This window comes from Aphelocoma coerulescens, chromosome 20 (genome assembly GCF_041296385.1).
Source record: "Aphelocoma coerulescens isolate FSJ_1873_10779 chromosome 20, UR_Acoe_1.0, whole genome shotgun sequence".
In the NCBI taxonomy this organism is placed as follows: domain Eukaryota; kingdom Metazoa; phylum Chordata; class Aves; order Passeriformes; family Corvidae; genus Aphelocoma; species Aphelocoma coerulescens.
This window is the reverse complement of record NC_091033.1, coordinates 3,538,476-3,559,990: the sequence shown is the minus strand read 5'-3', so window position 1 is coordinate 3,559,990 and position 21,515 is coordinate 3,538,476. Positions and strand designations below refer to the sequence as shown.

Sequence of the window (21,515 nt, the reverse complement as noted above, 5' to 3'; positions counted from 1 at the left end):
GGGCTAGTGGAAGGTGTCCCTGCCCATGGCAGAGGGGTGGAACAAGGTGGTCTCTAAGGTCCCTCCCAGCCCAAACCAGTTTGTTATTCTGTGATTAGGGCTTTTCATCTGGGTGCTGCTGACAGGACTGAGGAAGCAATCACCGACCTTATGGCAGCAGGGACAGCAAAGCCATAGCCCCTGGCAGGGGAGGATGAGGGCACCTGGAATGCTTGGAGTGGGAGCTAAGGTGTTATTTTTTGTGCAGCTTTAATGTGCCTGTGGCCCAGCATCCATTGGGGAATGCTAAGGATAAGCCTGGTGAGCCATGCAGCTGCTTTATAAAGATAAGCACATAGATGTAGGCTATAGCTATCAGGACCTTTGTAGATAGATCAGGTAAGGATGTCCTGTTAGTGCCAGCTGTTAACAGCCTGAACGCTGACACGACATCACTTAGTTCTTGAGCCCAGTGTCAGCCCAAGAACACTGCTGGGGTTTATCTTTGGTCTCAAGAAAGTAATAATCAGCTGTAGACTCATAATTTTTAAAAATCTAATTATCTGCATTGCTTTGGTTATCAGCCCAATGGTTTCTGCTGTGTTACACAGATCCTGGCAATGTCAGGAGGTTGCTTGATTCCTTTGGGTGTGTGTTACAGAGAAATGGATCAGTGCTCAGTGTGAAACTAATGATGGGGAAAGAGAGAAGCAATGAAGGAGTGCTTTGAAACTTTGGGATGTTCCAATTTGAGGCACATATTGGCTCTCATGAATATGCTCTTCTTACATTTCCAATGGGCAGAAATTGAAATGGATCATTCAGGGACTTAGTCTTGATTTTCACATGCCATAAAATGAAAGGCTTAACGTGTTCCTCTTCCTTTGTGCCAGTGTTCAGGAGAGTGAAATAAACTGACATTTTAAAGCAGGCAGCAAAAAGAAAAAGAGTTTTTTGATTTGCAGGGACCCCGAGGGTCGAAAAGAGCTTGTACTTGGGGTAGAGCTTGTGGAGTTGACTCTGCTGGAAGCAGGACTGGAGTGGAATAGTGAGCTGAGTGCTTGCCATCGGCCTGAGCTGCCAAGGAGTCACAGGCACCTCAAGAGGCTGCCATGAGCCACTGGAGGGGGGGGAACTGCTCAGGTTTCTCTCTTGCTGGCAAGAATCAGAGGTGAACTCTTCCCTTTCAGAAGAAGGAGGCGGCTGTAAAACTCAAAAAGGTGAGAAGTGAATCCATGTCTCCCTCTCTGATGTAGAAAGTCCCAGGGGAAGGGTTTCCACCCAGACAGGCGATTTACCTGGAACTTTTCCAGAAAACCACAGTCCTGAGGGCACTTGTCCAGCCAGTGTCTGGGACTTAAAACTTCTCCAGTGTCCCTGCCACCTTCCCATCTCCTTGTGCCACATCCTGTGTGCACACTCTTGTTTGATTCAGCTACAGAGGTGTCCTGGGCATCATTTTGGCCGTATTTGTGCACTCCAGGTTAATCAACCCTGACCTCAGAAGTCAATTAAAATGTCCTTTACTCCATGTCATCAGAGAGCACCACTAACTTCTACAGGTAGCAGCTTTTCTGGCACTTGGACTTTGAGGTCAAACTCTGCACATATGTTTTCCTCAGTGACGTGCTTTGCACACTTGGGATAATTTAAAGGATCAGACTGTTCAGGCAGGGATTTTCTCCAGTGTAGATTTATGTTGGTATTTAAGATAGTCATTGCTATTAGCCCTCAGCCTTGGGTTGCAAGGGTGTTTTCACAAGGTACATGGCATACTCATGGATTGGCTTTGGGGCCATAGGGGACACTTCAAGGCTTGCTAAAAAATATTTGAAAAATATTACAGAACTCTCTCATTACAGGTATGGTTTTGAATGGAAAAATGCAGGATTAGCCTTTTTTTGACTGTGGATATAAAATAATCAAACAAATACTTAGTGAATGCTTGCAGACTTACTGCTGCTTTTGTCCAAGTGGTTTCGATAGACACACCAGTTTGTTGGCACCAATACCAGCTTCTCCCTGCTTAGCCGTACTTTTTAATCCTCATGACCTCTTGGGAGTTGGCTTTCACTTCCTAGTAGTGCACCTGGTTGTTGTAGCAGGAAGTTCCTCCAAATATATCACCTGACACCTGGCCTTTGTGTGTGTTTGATCCCGCCTTTTCTGCCAGGAGGCAACAAGAGGAGGAGGAGAAGGAGGTATAAAGCCCTAAAGGAGATAAAGCAGGGAGGCTGTACATGTTTGGGGTGTGTGGGAGTGGGCTGGTCTGGCCAGGGACTGGCGAGGGGTGGTTGGGTCCAGCAGTTGCTGGCACTGGTGGAACTGGGCTGGTGGCACACAGCAGCTGGGCAGTGCTCAGGAGCCAGTCCAGGGACCCTCCCTGACCCCCACCTGGTCAGCAAAGACTCTTCAGTCACCTTAACAGGAGTGGTGAGCACACAAATGGGCCTTGCAGCTCATTACATCCCGGCTGTCTTTTGTTTGTTGCCAACAAATATTTGCTTTGTACTTCTAACTTGTGCATCCTGCCTGCGGAGCCTCTCCGGATCTGGCCAGAGGTGTTGGATCAAACAGAGGTGGAAAAGGGGCTGTAGTGTGGGGTACAGCTCTAGGGCCCCCATGGTCCTGGGCAGGCAGAATTCCTGGTTGTCTGCTTGGAGCACAGGCAGCTTCCTTTTCTTAGGTGAGTATTGTGGGCTGCAGTATTCTGTGGCTGTGCTCCCAGGAGCGAGCATTTCTCTGAGCCTTGGCTAAGCAGAAACTTAAATTAACACTTTTTTAAATGATGGGGACAGCTCAGCCTGTGGCGTTTCCAGGTGTGGATGAGATTAATTTGCTTATCTTAGTTGAGGGCAGGTAATTACTTGTGCAAGGGAGGTACCAGAGTCAGGATGTTAAAACACAAAGAAGTCAAATGTTCCTCTGTTCCTCCCCCGTTGTGCGAGCTCGTTTGCATTAAAACACCCGTCTGGCAGATCTGCTGCAGGAGCCTTCCCTCCATCTCCTCCTCCTCCTCCTCCCTGATTAGCTTTGGTGGGGGCCAAGAAGCCACCGATGAATTCTGACTGGAAGGAGCTGAACTTTGAGGGGAGATGAAAAAAAATCCCTCGAAACATTTGCGGCCCTGGCAGCGCGTCCGCGGGTCACTGATGGGGTTTATCTTCTGACATCATGAGGATCTCTGACATTTCTAGCTTAGAAACAATAACTCGCCTTATCCGTCGTCATGTTTTTCTAATTAAAGACAAAGCTTGGTAAATATTTTTTAAATGATTGAATTTCCCAAGTATGGAAAACACATGTCAGGAGTCAGGCTGGCTGCGTCCGATGCGCCTTTTCCCACCACGTCCCTCGGAGCACGCGAGTGCAAGTACAGATTTAGAGCTCTGGGTGACAGGTTTATCTGGGATGATTGGCAAGGATTTATAAACCAGGAGGGGATTTACTTTGCTCTCCCTCCCTCCTCTTCCCCCTGCTCCCCCACCTCCCCGACCCCCGTCTCAGAAATAGGAAATTGGGATCACATTAAACCCTAATTGGTTTGGCTCCAGCGCTAGTTCGGTGGCTGCCAAATAGTTAATTTATTGCGTGAGAGTTTGGCCATGTGTTGAGAGGCAAATTTGCTTGAAGCAAGGCATCTCTGTAAACTCTACATCCATTCCTGTGCCAGGTCCTGTTTACAGCATCTCTAGAGCGGGGTGCAGGGGTTGCTTTCCGTGCCCATCCCGGCAGGACAGCGCGGGAGGACTCTGCGGCGGGGCTGCCGTCCCGCCTGCCTCACTTCACTGCCAAAACGCTCTCAGGAATTGTTGCCTAAAAGAGCTTAAAGTGGTTTTAGCCGGACTTGGCGCTCGACGTTCGGAAACTGCCAGCTAGATAAGACGTGGGAGGCTCTCAGGAGAATAAATGCATCTGTTTGGGAGATAGCAGCAGGCCTGGGCTGTCACCGCGGAGCGGGGCCAGGTGGGGAGTCCCCGGGGGTGGAAAGATGGCTTTTCCTGGATTATGTGAGCAGGGGCAAATGGGAAGCTGGCATTTCTGGCTGCCCCACTGAAGTCCTCCTTGTTCCTGCCCTTCTCCGTGAGGCCACATGGACTGGTGACTGTCGGACATCCCAGATTTGTTGTCACTCGCTCTTGGACCTGTGGCATCTAGTGGTGTTTGGCTCCTGCAAAGTTTTCTGGAAGTTGGGCTCCAGTAGAAGGGTTTGCAGAGGTTTGCAGGACAAACAGCACTCGCTGAGGCCATCACTGCCTTCCCCGGCACTTGACAGGGAATTATTTGGATATAAGAGGATGCTGCAGCCAGCGTTAAAGACTCACTGCTAGCGCGCCTCCGGTGTGGAGTGTGATTTGAAAGAGGCTGTGTAAGGAATAAATCCATGGCTGTGGCATTTTCTTTCATTCCTCGCTGAGTTAAATAACAAACTTTGCGTAAGTGAGCTGCTTCCAGCTCTGAGGCAACAGAATTATCACCGCCGTGCTCAGCAGAGCCCTTTCTGTGTCAGCTGCTATTTCCATTGTGAACTTGATACCTGAAGGCTCAATATTGTGACCCTTTAATTTTCAGCTGCTGAAACGTCCCCTGCGAGCTGGCTACAGGGGAAGAGCTCAGAGGGGAACTTGCAATGGTTATGCAGTGGGAGCAGTGTGTTTCTTTGGGTATTTCTTAAGTGCTGAGTGTTTAGGAGAAATTGATAGGTAGTAGCAAAGCACATTTAGCAATACTTTTCCTTCTGTAGCTCTTGCTTCCTGGGATGTAATAAAATCCATTAAGTTCTATTTATGATCAAAGGCCCAGTATAGTAATAGTTTTATTTGGATAATTATGGCTGTTCTACCAATAATGAAAATACTGCGCACTTCCAGGCATACTGCAATGTTTAGAGGGGTACAGGGTTGGCACAGCCAAATGTTTGCCAGTTTTGCTGAGGAGTCAGAGAGATACCAGCTCAAAAAACCTTGGATCAAGCTAAGTCCCTGTAGGATGGCATGTCCTGCCCATGGGTGCCACGCTGAGCCGTGCTGCTGTGGATTTTCCAGCCATCCATGGAGGTGCAGCAGGGTTAGACAGACCAGAAGGGGGCAAATGGGACAGGTATCGGGAGCAAATGTGGTGGTGTGTTGTCATCCCCCGGTCTGAAGGCAGGTTCAGCATTCAGCCGGGAACAGCCACTCCCCTCTTGTGCATCTCCTGCCTCGTTTGAAATGCAGCCACTTCTGGGATGAGCTGCTGTAATTACTTTAAAGCACATCGTACTTCCACCACTTTTGGCAGGAAGGAAGGAGGAATACTGTGCTCCATCGCCAGACAAAATAGAAATCAACAATTGGGATTTTTCTCAAAGAGCAGATCTATCTTCTCTGCCATTAAATCCGAGTTGGATGGGAGCCTTGTACCCATTTTGCTTTCCCGGTGCGAGTGTGTCGTTCTGCAGCTCACAGCCCGTGTTCATGGGAAGATTTAAAGCAGCAGATTCTAGCCAGGAATTCTTTCTAGCACTTTGCTTTCCTTCTGCTGTTTGCTTCCCTCTTCACACTACAGATGCTGATGGATCACCTTCCGTGGTGAGTAAGGAGACACACTGTACTTTACAAAAACTGCATCGTCCTCAGGAGCGTTCTTCCAGAGAGCCATTCCCACTCCTACACCAGCCCGGGTCAGGAATTGTGTCACACAGGCAGTGGCTTGTTCATATGACTCCCATATCAGGGACTGCAAATCAGCTCGCACTGGGATCCTGGTTGGATCACCTGCATCCATTTACTGCTGTTTATTTACCCCTCTGCTGCAAAATACCTGATTTCAGATTACTGCCCTTGGCCCACCTGAGTTTCCACATTCCAGAATACACTGGTGGTGCCCTTTTTTCCCCCCCAGGGGATGTCTTTTTTCTGTGAAAGCTTGGGTTTCCCTCTTTATCTAGACACGCTGAGCACCTAGGAGTTAATTTGATGGAATCTTCTGAGGGAGAGCCTTGGTTTTGCACTGCAGTATTCCAAAAACATTCCCAGGCACTTCTCTGACTGTTTTCTTCTTGAATATATTTGTCTCATTGAACAACCCTTTTTTTTTTCTTTCCTGGGTAGTATTGATTTTAGCAGGAGGGAAAATAGGAAAATAAAACCTCTTTGTGCATTTGAATGGGTAAATAACTATCAGAGCACACAAACTGTTGAGCAGCTGATTTTTAGAAGTTTCTTGATTTGCCCTCTAGCAGTTTTATTTTTCAGTCACTGCAGCTACTGTTTTCATCAGGTTTTATTTCCCATTTAATAATTACAGCAGTTCCCCTCGAGCCCTGTACCTCTAATTAAGAAAGCTAAGTTTGAGATAAAATTAATGGAATAAAATTAGTTCTATTTTTATGGTAAAATATGCTCAGAAAAAATGCTTGTAGACTCAGTCACTGCTCCTGAACATTGTTTACACAATTTGATCCTCCATCAGTGCCGAGGACTATCCTGATGGCGTGAGGACAGGTGAGCACCAAACACCAGGATCTCATCCATGCAGGAATTCCTGCCTTCAGTCTCACAGGTACCAAACAAGATTGTTTGGTTGGCATAGAATCTCCCCTTTTCCCCTGTGCACGTGTAAGGATTGCCTCAGTTTCCACCAGCATTGCACTTTTACTGTCCTGCTGGTGCTCTTGCTGCTCTGAGGTGGCCCAGGAAGCCCTGGAGAACCTGGCAGCACCACACAGAGCCAGTCCAGGACTCCGGGCTATCCAGTTGCCATCCAGGCTCTGAGAGCCCCTTTTGGTGAAGGAGAAGTCAGTGGACAGATCTCCCTGTGTACACACAGCACACCAGGAATTTGGATCTGTCCAAAAGGCCGTGCTGCTCCGAGCAGCAGCTCCGTGAATGGAGATGCACCTCATCACACTTGTTTTATAACACAGGAGCAAAATATTCAGGGCATCTAAATAGTTTATAGCCCGACAAACAAATTCTGGCAGTGGGAGTGTGAGTTTCCATCTCATTAAGCTGTTGGCAAAGCCCTGGTAATTCCAGTCACTGATACAGCACAGGAATTATCCCTCAACACGACTGCTTGTGTCAGGTCAGAGCATCACTGCTTTTTCTCAGCAGTTGTGTGTTTGTACTTGAGGGGAAAAGAAAGTGTTGAAATGTCAATTCATTGGGTTCTTCTCCGGTGCTGGAGCAAGGTCTTGTGAGGTCAGAAAAAAGTGTCTGTGGATTTCTACACCTGAGTTGTAATGAGGAATTGTTTTCAAGTCTTTTTTTTTTTTTTTTTTCTTTTGTCATACAAAACCTGACACAGATTCTCAGTTTGGCAGAGGCTCGAAAGTTTATCTTGGAGCTCAGCAGCTGTGCTGCAGCCCAGGTTGGCTCTGACGCAGTTCCTGCCATCTCCCAGCTCTTTGTTGGGCTGTAGGAAATCACTGAACCTTTGGAGCCACGGACTTGGGGCAGGTCAGCTGTATCATGGCCATTCCCATTTTGGGAAGTGTGCTGTGAGTTGGATAAAAGGAGCTGGATGTGACAGTGTCCTCTGGCTCCTGTGGCAGGCAGAGGTTGAGGCATTTTGTTGATGGAGTAGCACACATGTCCAGAGGCATGGGAAGTTTGCCTGCAGCACTGTTACAGATTTTATGGTGTCTTGCAAACAAGAGGGAGCAGTTTGCTCTCCCTGCCACGTGTTACCTTCCACAGCTTGAGACAGCCACATGCAAAATTCATTTTAGAGGTCGGTCATCCAGTCCCAGAGACTAAGGAATGTTGTAGTAGGGCTTTTCTAAGATTTATATGCTTTATCAAAGGTCCTATAGTTTTCTCATTAAAGCAGGATTATCTTGGTAGGATTAGCTGTTCTGCATGGGTGAGGAAGACAGGTACTCTCCATTTTTCCTAGTGAACTGCTCCTTCCTGCAGAGGTGCACTGAGAAACAGGAGAACTGGGGGATCCAGGGATGCAGGTGTTTGGAAACGGGACCCGAGAGGGGCTTTTACAAATGTCGGCTTGATTTGACTTGACTCCTGAACACATGGGAGAATTGCAGCAGGCTGCACCTCCAGCACTCCTTACCATCCAAACATCCCAGGCCTGAGACTTGTCCTGGCATTTAACAGCCTCCTTGGTGCGAACCTTAGGGAATGAATTTGCAGCTTTTCCATATGCCAAAACAAACAGGCAGGGAAACCTTTTAATTTGCACAAGGATCTTCTGTAGTCAATACAAGTTGACCCTGCAGGCTTTCTGGAATGGATTCCTGTCAGTTTGGCCTTGCAAGATTTAATTTAACCCTTAAATTACCTCCTTTTCCCTCAAAATTTTATTACATAGACTCCCAGAATGGTTTGGATTGGAAGGGTCCGTAAAGATCATCCTGTTCCAAACCCCTGCTGTGGGCAGGGACACCTTCCACTATCCCAGGTGGCTGAGAGCCCATTTCAACCTGGCCTTGAGCATCTCTCATGGATTGTTTGGCCTGTGTGACTACAATACTGAATTCAGCTCAAGTCACTTGGAAATGACTGCTAAGTAACAAACAGCTGCTTCTGCTGATGCTGTAGTCTCCAGACATCTGGAGCCTGTTGGGAAGTGGGTTTGGGGTTTTTTTGAGTGCACTGTCCCCGTCTCCAGTTTGTAGTGTTATATACTCTTGTGTTCTTAATATAAATGTTGCCATCACTGACCAAGAACTTGCAGGAAAATGGTGCAAAGAAATGCTGAAGCAGCACTGCTAGCCAGGTAGATGTATGACACTGCTGCTTAGTTGTAAGGAGTCTCCAAGAAGAATGAACTGTTGGGCTGAAAGCCTGCTCAGACTGCAGTATTGATTTGAAGAGAGGTGTTACTTGACATGAGGGTTGTAAAAATCCCTCAGAAAACAGTCCTAGTACTTCTCTTGCTCTGCTCATCATGACATTCCCTAGAGGATGAGTATTTGTCAAATGTTTTTCTAGAGAAGTGAATTTCCAAGTACTCACTCTGGAGCTTGGAGCACCAGGTCAGACATCAGCAGTGAACAGCACCAGGCTCTTCCTCTATCCCAAGGGAGGCTCCTGCCAGCCTGGAGCTGGGCACATCTGCAGCTCTCGTGCTGGTTGGGTTGGTGTAGCCCAAAGCTGGTGTGTGAGAAATGCAACTGTTGTAAAGGTACAATCACTGGAGCATCCAGTAATGGTCTGCTCTGAGTACAACCTCTGCTAGATTTAGCACTCCTTTCTGCATCTTCAGGTGGTTTTTGGTGGCTGGTCAGTGCAAAGCTGCCTAGCTGAGCTTTTCAGGTTCCCTGGGCTCAAAGGAGACAGATTCTTTACCACAAACACAGCACTTACACCCCTGATACGGCCTTAAATAGGGCAGGAGCTGCTGTAACTCAGATCTCCCCTTGCAACGCAGGGCAGGGCTGTGGCTCACCAGGTGTTTGCCTCCAACTGCAGCTGCTCCATCTGCAGAACCAGGTGGAGATGTTTGGGACATCAGGAAAACACAGCTGGGGGAAGTTAAGAGCAGCCCCGGGAGGTGCTGGCTCACCTGGGCAGAGCACACCCCAAAGCAGGGTTGGGGGCAATAAACTCAGCTTCGCCTTGGCCACAGCCCTGGGTAGGACTAATGAAATGAAGAGGAAGTAAATACATGATTGAGCTGCTTTAGTTTTGTTTTAGGGTTTTTTTTTTGGTTGTTATTTTGTTTTAGTTTTTTCCTCAGTAGTAAGAGCCAAATCAAATCAGCTCTTTCCAGAATGCTGCCATTGGGCTGCCTCTGCCCTCAGCTCCCAACCCCCTTTTGGAGGAGCTTTGCTGATGAATCGCTCTTTTCTATCTCCTACTCCAGGTTTTTATTCTGGTTTTTTTAAGTTGTCTCTTTATTATTTGTCCCCCTGAGTTGTTGTTGGTTTGGTTTTTTTTTAATATAACTCATGATGTGGAAAATGAAGATTTTGATGACTTTTAAAGTTTCAAGTTTAGTAAATCTGAGGTTTGGATTGAAGGTAATTTTTGTTCTCTTCCTTTTTCCTCTCTGTGCATGTAAATTACCTTCCCCATACACATGTTTGGGTTCTTCTGGCTCTTGAAGTTGTCTGAACACGTGTGTCCAGTGTGTGGGGTAGAAGACACCTGACTGCTTTAATGTGATGCTCTCAGCAAATGCTCCTTTTGATGCCATGAAGATTTTTGCCTTTTCTTTTATACCCCTGTTAAGCCTTTTTACAACTTCTGTATTCTCAGTGCTTTTTGCCTAGTTCTTGGACTTGTTTGTTAAGCTAAGAGATTAAACATTTTAGAAGCTTCCTAGCTGGGGATCAGTGTGCCCCAGAGCCCAAGGTCCTCTCCAGAACACATTCTGTAAACCGAGATAGAACCATCCAGGGAAGGTTCCTTGGGGAGGGGGGCTCACTCGAGCCTCTCATTGGGGAATCTTTGATAGATCTGCTAATTAGTAAAACCTATAATGTTATACCCAATGTTGGGGAAGGGGTCAGAGGTGGAGACAGAAGACAAAGAGAGAGATAGACTCCGTGGGGTACATCTTGATCCATATGACCTGGACGTGTACACCTAAGGATCCTTAAATAAATACCAGGGTAAAATCCCTTTTCCCCTTCTAACCGTGTGTGACTCTTGATTTTAAGACCAGGAAAAGGCATCACTTTAAGCCTCTTGCAAAACCTTCCTTTTGAACTTCCATTCTCTTGCACAGGGATGGTGACACCTGGATGTGAAATGCTTGGATCCAGGGCTGGCTGCTCTTCAGTAATGGTTTCCTGCTAAGAACTTAGGAGGGAAAAAAAAAGTTTGGGGACCTTTGCATGGCTCTTTCCTCCCCCTCTCTCCGACTCTACTGGGAATTTTGTTGCTAGTGCTGCTGGTTGATATGGAAAGAGCTTGAATACCCAGGGAAGGAGTGGAGACGTGCAGCTTTGGCTGGGGGGGGGGGTCACCCTAAATCTGTGCTGGGCTCAGCTGTGGCTGAAAGGGTTGGGGACAGCTGTGGTGGTGTTGGAAGGACCTGATGCCTGCAGCAGTTCTGAGTTTCCTCTTCAGCTCAGTTGTTTCAAGCTTCTGCGTGTTAAATCCTGAAGGTTTGTAAGGCTGGGTGGGTTGAGTGCTTTGCCAGCTTGGTTTTCTCCAGCCCTTTCTCTAGGGAGAAGGTAGCTGTGGGGTTTTGAGACTTGGTTTTCTGTACCTGTTGTGTTTTGTTGAATGAGTTTGCTTCAGAGGGATCTTGTGATTGGATCATTCTTCTGTTGGAAAATATCCATCTGTCAAGATAGAAACTTTCCTTGGGAGCAGCATGTTCTCAGGAGATCAGATACTACCCTAGGTACTCCGTATCTGTCTTTACTAAACTGTACAGCATGGCCTAAATAAATATTTACTGATTTGAGTCTTTGGCATCCTGGTAGAGCTCTGGCTCCTTGACCTTTGGCTGTCCTCATGTCCTCTTCTTTTGTGTAATTTTGGAACAAATATTGGGGGTTTTTTTTGTTTGGTTTCAGGTTGGTTTTTTTAATAACCACGTGAAAGGGGAAGATTTTAAATCCAGGCTTCACAAGATAGGGCTGTTTAGGCCCAGGATTCCAGTTTTTGAAGGCAATAAATGATGTTCTCAGCTCAGTCTGGGGTTGAGCTTGGGGATGGATGGATCCTGGTGGATCCAGCAGCACCATCAAACACTGCTGTGGTCCCATTCATGCCTTTATTGGGAGGGTGGCCCCCCCCCAGTGTGACCAGCTGAGCTTGGCTGTGACTCTTGGAGGAACAGTGTAATGGGAATGACAAGAGAGTTGGGCCAGAGGAGAAAAATTCATGTTAGCCTGAATATAGCTTTTCATCCTCTTAAAATTCTTCTGCTTCTTTGAAGTGTGAATCCCAGATGCTACAAAAGTATTTTTCCAGACACGGCTGTGCTGTCTTGCTGTGCATTTTCCACCAAATTGCTGAATTACTGTTCTCCTTCTGGCCTTCAATTTTTTTTTTTTTCCATAGCTTTATCTATTTGTCTGGATGTTCTACGTGGCTAAAACTCCTTCCTGTCTCCCATACCCATCTGAGCACTCCCCACGAGGCAGCATTCCCACCAGGCTATGGCAGAGGACAGGAATGCTGGCTTTTTTTTCCAGGAAACTTGTAAACACGAACTTCCTGTTGACACGAGCTGTAAATCTGCAAATAGGCTCTGCTTCCGGCAGGAGGGGAAGGTAATAAAATTTCAGGTCCTTGTTCACTGCTCCTGGTCTTCCTTGAGCTGCATCCAAGCACTCCAGAGGCAGTGGAAGTGCAGAGAACCTGCTGATTGCTCTGTACCTCTGGAAATGAGTCTTTCCTTTTATTTTTTCCCCTTCAGGCACCCAAAGACAGATGCAATGCTAATAGAAGCCAGTTGGAGAATGTCAAAACCCTGATGTCTCCAAAACGATGCTTCACTGCCTGTTTTCCCCTTTCCTTTCTCCCTGCCTCTCCCACCACTGAGCTGATCTTCAGTTTTGGGGCGTTAACTCTGTCCTACATCCACACCAGGCATTTGGGATAACGAGCTGGCCAAAGTCTGGCAGCTGTTGGCAGACCATGCCATTAAGTTCCCCATGGCACACATTTTTGGGAGGCTGATGCATGCTTTAATTCTGGGTGGGTAACAGGGGCAGGTAGCAGACACCTGGGCAGGTGGCTGAGCTCGCTCAGCAGATTCCGTGGGCCTCCAGTGGTTGGGATGACAGTGACGATTTTCAGGATCAGCTGTTGGGGCTGCCGGGGATTCTCTGTGCTGTCAGGCAAGGGGTGGAGGCAGGCAAGGAGCTGGAGATGGTGGAAGTAGAGAGTGGAGAATAAGCAAAAATAAGGCAACAAAGCAGATTGAAGAAGAGATTAAAAGCATGGTAGTGGAAACGGGAAAAGGACACAAAAAGGAAGAAGTGGTTACAGGACATGGAAACAAGGAGCAACGGGCAGGATAAAAGGAGAGTCTGGATGCAGGCTGAACTCTCTTAATAAGCATCCCATTAATTAATGGCTTCTCCTGCGGCAGCACGGGGCTGTGGACGATATCCAGCCCTCTCCCCTGACCTCTGCGCTCTCCTCGCCCGCCGCCCGGGCTGCCTTTCCCTTGGCTTCCTGCCCCGAGCCCGACCACAGCCTTCCCGAGCGCTCCGGGCGGGATGGGAGGCACATGGCAGCGCTGAAAGGGGAGCCTCTCGCCGTCGCCTGTGCCTGGGTGGGCGTGCTGGGCCTTTCGTAAACTAATAGCTCCCAGCAGTGCTCCTAAATCAGACTTTGTGGAGCCGGGAGCGCAGCGCTGGAATGCCGGGCCAGGCGCAAAGGGCTGCGCTGGGCTCTTTATTCTTTTTTTTTTTTTTTTTTCTCTCCCCAAAGCCAGCATTTGTTAGGTCCAAAGGGTCAGCGGAAAGCAGGAGAAGGGAGCTGGCAAAGAAAAATGGGTAAAAAATAAATGTAGGAAAAACTAGCAGAAAGCACGTTTGAAAATGTGGGGTTTTGTGATTGGTTGAGGCTGGAAGGAAGGGAACCCTGCTCAGTGCTAAACCTGCAAAGCCAACAAACTGGGATGCTACTGGGAAGCTTTCCTTAAAATCCTGAGCTGGTGGTTTTACTGGGTAATGAACAAAACAGTTCAGGATTTATTTTTGTTAAAGGGAGACTGGAACTGGGATATTTTTAATCAAGGTTACCAGGTTAGTGACAACTAATTAATGAGAAAAGAGCCCTCCTTAGGTGGCTGTGTGGTGGGGAGGTACCACTTTCCTCCTCTGAAGCACTGGGAAAGGAGCTGAGCCCCAGCAGCCCTCACAGATGTGCAGTCCCAGGGACTGGAGCACAGGGAAGCTCAGGATGAAATTGGGAGAAAGGCTTCTGTTAAAAGAGCCCAAGATAAAGAAGGAAAAACCATTTTCAGGAGAAGAGTCAGATCTCGTGGCAGGGAAGGCACCAGTGGAGGGAGGTGCTGGAAGCAAACTGGGATGTGGTGAGCCTGCTGTAGAGAAGGGGCTTGGGATCTATCACGTGCAATTTATTGCTCACATTGGCCTCTGGGATGAGGCAAAAAACTCCAAGTTCTGCTGCTTTGATAGGCTTTAACCTGTGCTTTCTTAATTGTAAATGGTCTTCCACATCTGGTGGTGAGGAGCACTGGGAGCCTGGAGCAGGGTGATCCAGGACACAGCTCTCAAAGCCACCAGCTCACCTGCAAAAGGGAGGAGTTTTGGCTTCCAAAGCCTGTTTGCTCCATAAACAGGTGCTGAAGAGGATGGTCCAGCAAGGAGTGGGGCACAAGTGTCAGATGTAGGCAGGTGATTGGGTTCTCTGAAGTAGTGGAGAGGTGGCTGAGAGCTGCAGCAGAGCTCCATCCTCACAGCTTCCAAAGCCAGGAGTGCTCCTGGTCGGGGTGTTGGGCAATTAAAGTTGAGCATCACCGAAATGACAATTGGAGGGGAGTGGATGTATGTATTTGAACAAATCTGTAATCAAATGGCACTGCTATTGATCTGGAAAATACTGTCAAGCTGCAGAGCTGTTGGACTAGAATTAATCCTGTGCAGGCTGGATTTTGCTCTCTCCAAATAGGATTACTCATTTTTTCCATATTTCTGTGTTTGGTTTAAATACCCGTGACGGCTACAGAAGCTTGGATTTCTAATCAGAGCAAGGGTGTTAGGTTTAGGAATTGGTTTGTTGTTTTGGGGGGGGATATTTTTGGACAAGACATCAATTCCTGCAGGTTTTTTCTTTACATATGTGGCCACAGGAATAAGGTGTCATCTGCTTAGGTGATGTGTTTCCCCTCCCTTAATGGGTGGCCAGAAGTAGTTTCAGTAACTTCCTCAGGTTGTGTTTAATTCCTTGTTGCATCTTTGCTCCCCCTGTTTGTTTGGGGGATTTTTTGGCAATATCTGCTTGGGGATGTTCTGGGTGTAAAATTCTTCCAGCTCAATTAAGGTCAACTTTTAATATGGTTTTTTCCCCTTCTCTGGGCAGGATTGAAATGGCACAAAAGCCATACAGCTCATGTTCAGTCCAGAAGGAGGAAATGTATTTGGATTTAATTGAGGGCTGGAGCTCTTCTGCTCTGGGCAGAGGCTGGGAATGCTGGGGGTGTCCAGCCTGGAGAAGAGAAGGTTCCAGGGAGACCTTAGAGCCCCTTCCAGTGTCTATTGGGGCTCCTAGAGACCTGAAGAGGGACTTTGGACAAGGGTCTGGAGTGGTAAGAGGATGTGGCTTCCTACTGCCTTAGCAGGGTTAGATGGAATATTGGGAAGGAATTGTTCCCTGTGAGGGTGGGGAGGCCCTGGCACAGGGTGCCCAGAGAAGCTGTGGCTGCCCCTGGATCCCTGGCAGTGTCCAAGGCCAGCTTGGATGGGGCTTGGAGCACCCTGGGACACTGGAAGCTGTCCCTGCCCATGGCAGGGGGTGGATGGGATGAGCTTTAAAGTCTCTTCCAACCCAAACCTTTCTTTATGATTCTGTGACAAATTAAGCTTTTTAACATAATCTGCCATGTGCTAATTCAAATAATGGATTTATTGAAAGGAGGATGTTTGTTAAATGTGATAAATTTGCCAGGAATGGAGAGGTCTTATCTCTGTTTCGGGCGGTTGAGCTTGAACTCAAGTCACTGAGTCTCCCTTGCACCAGCATTGCTTCAAAGGGAGCAGTCCCTTCTTGGCTCCACTGTCTTGTAAGGCATAAAGAAGGCAATAAAATGTTTGACTTTCCTGCCAGACCTGAGCCTGGAGGAGGATCCCAATTGGTTTCCATCAGATTCCAGTTAGCATGAATTTATGGTTTCTACTTAGCCTGATAAATGGCTTTGGCTGCCTCAGTGCATTTGGATTTATTTTTCTGTGCAATGGAAAGTGGTCAGCTTAAAAAGGCAAAGGCTTTCCAGGGTTGCCTTGAATTCAAGTGAAGCTTCTTTCTGAGGTAAGAACACAGCAGGCAAAAAATAAAGCCGAGGCACATCATGAAGTATCTGTGGAATAGCAGAGAAATCAGAAGCAGTTCGGGTCTCTTGTGCTCGCTGTGGCAATGGGCTATGACAGGCATAAAAATTCCACTGGAAACTGGAAAAATTCTTCAGATTTCCTTGCTTTCCTCAGAAACCACACTAAGCAGCAGGTATCAATAGCTCCCAGTGTTCAAACTTTGCTTGCATCGTTCTTTCCATGGAACATTCCCAGGAGAAGAAAGCAGAAGCAGATTAGCATGGTGAGCCAGGGAAAAGCATTCTCCCCATGCTGCCTGCAGTTCTGCTTCCTTCCGCTGTGCTGGTGGTGCCTGGGCTGCAAAATCTGCTTTAATGCATATTTAGGAGCAGACAAGCCTCTTGGGAACAGTGAGGGGGGTCAGTCGATGATGTGTGAATGGACTCCCCATCCCAGGTTGGAAGGGGGTTGGAGCAACCTGTGGAAGGTGTCCCTGCCCATGGCAGGGGTGGAATGAGATGAGCTTCAAGGTCCCTTCCAACCCAACCCACTCTGGGATTCTGTGATTTTTATACCTCACGGACCTGCATCTGCCAGTGGTGAGCTCAGGGATGGGCTTAGGGATAGGTCATGGTTTGGGTGAGCTGAGGCACATGGATCATGTGAAAGACACAGTCCATGAGGCTTTCAAAGGAGGTTTGGCAATGGCTTCTACTCAGGGCACCCAGGTGATCCTACCTGTAGTTTTTATGCGTGGAGAATCCAAAACTCCCTCTGATGCTGAGCATATTCCTGCCTCTCTAGCCAGAAGTGGTGATTTCTTCCTTGAGGATGGTGGGGTTTTGGTAGACACTGGGCTGTGGACACCATGGCAAAGAGTTGTGTGCCTTTCATAAAGGTTTATAAAGTCGTTGTAACTATACTCAAAATACTTGCAGTGACCTGAGTTCTTGACATTTCAAAGTGCTTTAGGTTGTAAAAACATTGAAGAGATTTATTTAGCCATGGGTTGACAAAGGGTAGTTAGAACCCAGTTGTCATAGCTGTGGACAGCTTTTATTTGTTTGAAGTGAAACATTACAAACTGTTCGGGTCCTTAAGCTGAACTGTGATTTTAAAAAGCAGGCATGGGAACTCCTCGTGCTGGTCACCTGTTTTCCATAAAGCCTCCCCAGCCCCAGGATGTCCCTGTGCCTTCTGAGGGTACTTCTGTGACGGCTTTGACACAAAGACCTGACAGATCCTGACAGGCAGCATCTCTTGAGCATCTGCTGTTCACCATACAGCATCTCCCCCTCTGCTACGTTCAGACCAAAATCAGTTTTTGAGCTCGCTGCCCAGTTTCAGGCTGGTTTGGGGATGCTGGGACAGGGCTGGACAGGGAACAGCAGTGTCTGGTGCTGGATACTTAATGCTGGGAGCACAGGGCTGCATCCATCTGCCTGGTACCATCTCCACTGGGGACAGAGCTGCAACATGAGCTTGCTTCTTATAAGACATCAGAGAATCCACATAAGAGCCACCGCTGTCGCCACAACCCGGCCGGGGACAGCTCCTGTTGGGGACCTCACAGCGTGAGGTGCCAGGGAGCCGACCATGAGATGCAAGTCCATAGGAAAATTATTAGTTCTGGTGCTGCTGGAGCTGCTTGGGTTGTGTCTCCCTTCATTGTCTGTGTCATTTAGAGATGGTTTTTCCATCTCAGCTTATGAAATATTGAGAGCTTCAGTATTTTGCGCAACTTCCATCAGAAGTGTCAGAAGCCCCAGCGAGCTGAACTTTCTGAACTTAAATGTTTTATTGACGTGCCTTGCCAGCAGCCCCTCCAGTGAGGACTGGGGTGCTGGATGAAGGGAGTGCTGGGAGGCACTCTTGGATCTGCCTGTTCCCAACCTGCTCTGCTGCCTGAGCATCACCTCACGGGATGCTCCCGGTATTTGTGTGCTGATACTTGAATGTGATTCACTTTTTTTTTTTTTTTCTAACTGAAGCATGTGGAATTGCTGCTCTTGGGTGAGGTTTGGAGGAGGGAGAGCTGCTGCAAACCTGTGCCCCCTCTGCCTGCAGCCAGGCTGCTCTTCTCAGAGCGATGTGTTTGCCCAGCCAGGGAAGCAGCAGTTTCGTGTGCTCCTACCACAGCCCAAAGTCTCCTGCCCTAATTCTGCCCCCATTACCATGCAGCATCCTGCCTGTACTGGGAGGCCTGTCCTCTGCAGGAGGAGATTGTGGAGGAGTTCATGTGTTCATGAACTCATGCCATGCCTGCTTGCAGAATGCTTTTTAATGCTTCCTTTAAAGCAGTTTTCTCCCTTTACAGCCTTTTCCCCTCCCAAAGGGAAGCAGAGGTACCTTAAACTAATTAGGAATAAGCACCAGAGAAGCCAGGGTGAAGGGTTAGATGAGATGCCGGGGGGCAGTACCTCCAGAAGGTTTATGAACGTGGCTTGGCAGTTAGCAGTAGCCTACCACAGCACTGGGAATTCCATCAAAAGGAGCATTTTGCTGCCTGTGAACAAGTAACTATCCCGTCATGCCTACACCAACTGTGGAGAATTTGGCATGTATGATTTTGGGACTTGTGAAAAACCAGCATCCCCCAGCTTGGGTAGTGGCAGGCTCTTAGTTTGCAGAACTGGGAAAGTATTGAGTCCCTGGTTCTCAAAACAAGTAGCTGGAGGGAAAGGATATCAAGACCTGAACCTGCTCAGCTGTATGGACTGGAGCAGTGAATCCCTCCTGAGATCTTAAAATGTGCCTGTGCATGGTCTGCAGGCAAAATGCAAACATTGCTTCTCCTCCTGGGTGGTTTTACAGGAGCTGGGAGTGGGATGGTGTGGAGCAGGATAGTTTGGGCAGTCTGGAGGGGTGGTTGCTCCTGCTCGGGGCAGAACCCCGGCAGCTGGGCATGCCAGCCTGCGTGGCCGGGAATGCTGTTGTGTAAATCCGTGTTTGCCCAGCACCCGGCTGGCGGTGAATGGTGCCGGGCTGATGGGATTAGTCAGGGGCCTCCAGTTAATATCTGTTGTTCACGCCGCACCTCGGGGAGCAGCTTGTCAGGATTGCCAGGAGGTGTGTAGGTGGCAGAGCCGCCACGTCTGTCCATTAATGAGAGGGGGAAAATGGTCAAATGTGGTCGTGCCCAGTGGGTTTCTGCTCCGAGCCTCCTTCACTGCTCTGAGATCTCTGGTGGAGTTTACTCCCCGTATAAAACATTTCGGATTTACATTTTCCTTTAACACTTCCTCTTCGAGCCGGCTAGGATGTTATACATTTAATTGCTCTTCCTTTGAATTTTCCAGTCCGCGTTTGGTGCCCTTGCAACATCAGTGTCTTGTTATCTTGTTGTTGCTTCTAATTGCTAACACATGCCAGCTTTCCAGCGCCGCAAACTCCGGCTCGGGGCGGGGGGAGTTTGCAGCGAAGATTTACGTGCGTGGGGAAACCTTCGGAAAATTAATCCGCCGGTTTACCCAACAGCTCATCCCGATTTCCAAACCCAGGGCTGAGACAGAGGCTGCTGTGCCCCCGGTGCTGCACAAGGCAGGGCTGGTTTGGGGAGGGTGGTTTGGGGCGGTGGAGCTTCTTTTGCTCCTGCCCTTGTCTCGCTGTTCCTGCCGGCCATAAACAAATTCCGTGTATTTAACAAGTTAATGTCAGGCGGGCGGCGAGGCGCTGGTAGGTGTGTGCCTGGTGACATCAGCTGGCGAGCAGCCTGGCAGCAGCGCGGCGCAGGCAGGGAGCAGGCAGGGAGCCGAGGGTGTGTGCCTCTAAGCTGGGTATTCTGGCAAGGTGGAGAGCTGGTCTGTTTGGCAGGACCTTCCCATCTGGGATCCATCTGTGTTTCCCTGGAATCGGACAGGCGGCTCCAGGCAGTGAGAAATCGCAGATGTGCGGGACCTGACACATGTCCAGCTAATGAAAGGAGAAGGCAGGCTGGGCTCCGGCTGCGCTCGAAGATCACGGGCGGAGGAGGAGGAGGAGGAAGAGCGCTTTTCTTTCTATTTCAAAGAAACGAGGTGTATTCCACAGCAGCTGGATCCTTGCAACCTCGCTGGGTAGGGTAAGCAAGGCATGGGATTATTTTTAAACAGCGCTCGGCGGATCCGGGGCCGCGGGGGATGCTCGGGGGATGCTCAGCCCCGGGGCCGTCAGGAAGGTTTGAGGAGCGCCGTGGCTTTTGCCGGCGGGCTGGGGAGAGCCCCCACGCCGGGAGCAGGTAGAGGGAGAGGGTGGGAGCGGCGGCGGCCGCAGCGCTTCGCCAGCCTTGCCTCGGTCCTCTGCAGTGCTGGGGAAAACTTCAATAGCCCAGCCGGCTGCATGCGAGGATTCTGCAGCTGAAAAAACACTAAACTCTCTCTGAGGAGAGCTGCGGTACAGCTCGTTCCGTGTTGCTATGGAATGGTTTGGTTTTTTGTTTTTTTTTTTTTCTTTCCCCCCGCTCCCCCCCTCCATGAGCAGAGGGTTGGGATTTGGCGTTTTCTGGGGAAATGGCAAAGCAGGAAGGGTTTTGTGTGTTTTAGCAGAACGTGGTTTTTCTGCTGTGCCTAGGCTGACTCTGGTTTCTGCATGCTGGTATTGAAGCTGGGAGTGGGGGGGGTAAACTGCAGAGGTGGATTTCTTCCATTGGCTCCCAAATTTCCTTAATTTTCCCAGTGTTTTCAGGGCTTCTCTGCATTGTGGCAGAGACTGCTCCCTTTTTGTCTTTGCGCTCCTTGAGCAGCAACTGATGCTCCCAGCATCTAAATCTCCCAGATCAATCTTGTGATACCAGAACACACCTCCTCTATGTATTTTCACTGTTGGGCTGTAGACAGGCTGTATTTTCCTTTTTCTGTTGTAACCCCTGGATCTTGCATATTTAGTTTAAACCTGCCCTTTTCCTCCCCTCCCTGTCTTTTGGGAAGGTTCAGGAGTTGAAATTGCTCCTCCGACCCTCTGGTGTAGCTTGTTGTAAAGATCCCTCTGTTGCACATTTAAGCTGATCCCCGAAATATTAACAGCTTTTTCTGCCCCCTGCACCACTCAGCTCCTGTGCAATGATACTCAGTCCATTTTATGTGCTGGAAAAATCCTGCCCAGCCACAGGAGATACATGAAAATCAGCGCTCAAAGTTTGGGGAGCTTAAATGTGGCTGAGCATCGCTTGCTGTCAGGCTGGAAAAAGAGAGAGGAATATTTGCTGGGCTGTCTGGTGCAGGGGGATTCCCTTTGGTGTTGCTTTGTCCAGGTTAGCTTTAAACATGCCAAATTACAGGATCTCCTGGGGGAGAGCCTGGCTGGGCTCCCTGGCAGGGTGCTTGGGCTGCAGCTCTGTGCTCGGCCAGTTTGGCCACTCCGTGGGCCACCTTAAGGTTTTCCTTCTTCTGCAGCATGCAAGCATTTGGGTAGAAGCTTTTCAAAATATTATATAAGTCTGCTTCTAGAGATGTACCAAACACCTCCTGTGTGTCCCTGGAGAGGAGGCAGGAGTGTGTGCACTTCAACGTCTCAAAGTGCACCAGCACAAAGGAGTTTGAAACCCCAAAAATATCCAGCAAAGCCCTCCAGGGTGTGATGATATCTAGGAGCAGAGAGCCGTGCTCCTCTGCTGCAGCTCTCCTGGAGACTTCCCGAGTTTCTGAAGGCA

The 21,515-nt window shown here is 48.7% G+C and overlaps 1 protein-coding gene across 6 annotated transcripts in view; it reads left to right on the top strand.

Moving 5' to 3' along the window:
• The window catches only part of CBFA2T2 (CBFA2/RUNX1 partner transcriptional co-repressor 2), a 60,149-nt gene that overhangs the window by 2,112 nt on the left and 36,522 nt on the right, over positions 1–21,515 (top strand). For 2 of the 6 annotated variants that reach the window (XM_069034170.1, XM_069034169.1), the window contains exon 1: positions 9,531–9,946. The exons of 2 other annotated variants lie outside the window; for them this stretch is intronic. The gene's annotated coding sequence lies outside the window, so the exon portion shown is untranslated. Of the gene's footprint in view, positions 1–9,530; positions 9,947–19,866; positions 19,950–21,515 lie in introns of those variants that run through there. 2 more of the 6 variants (XM_069034171.1, XM_069034172.1) reach the window with 2 other exon arrangements.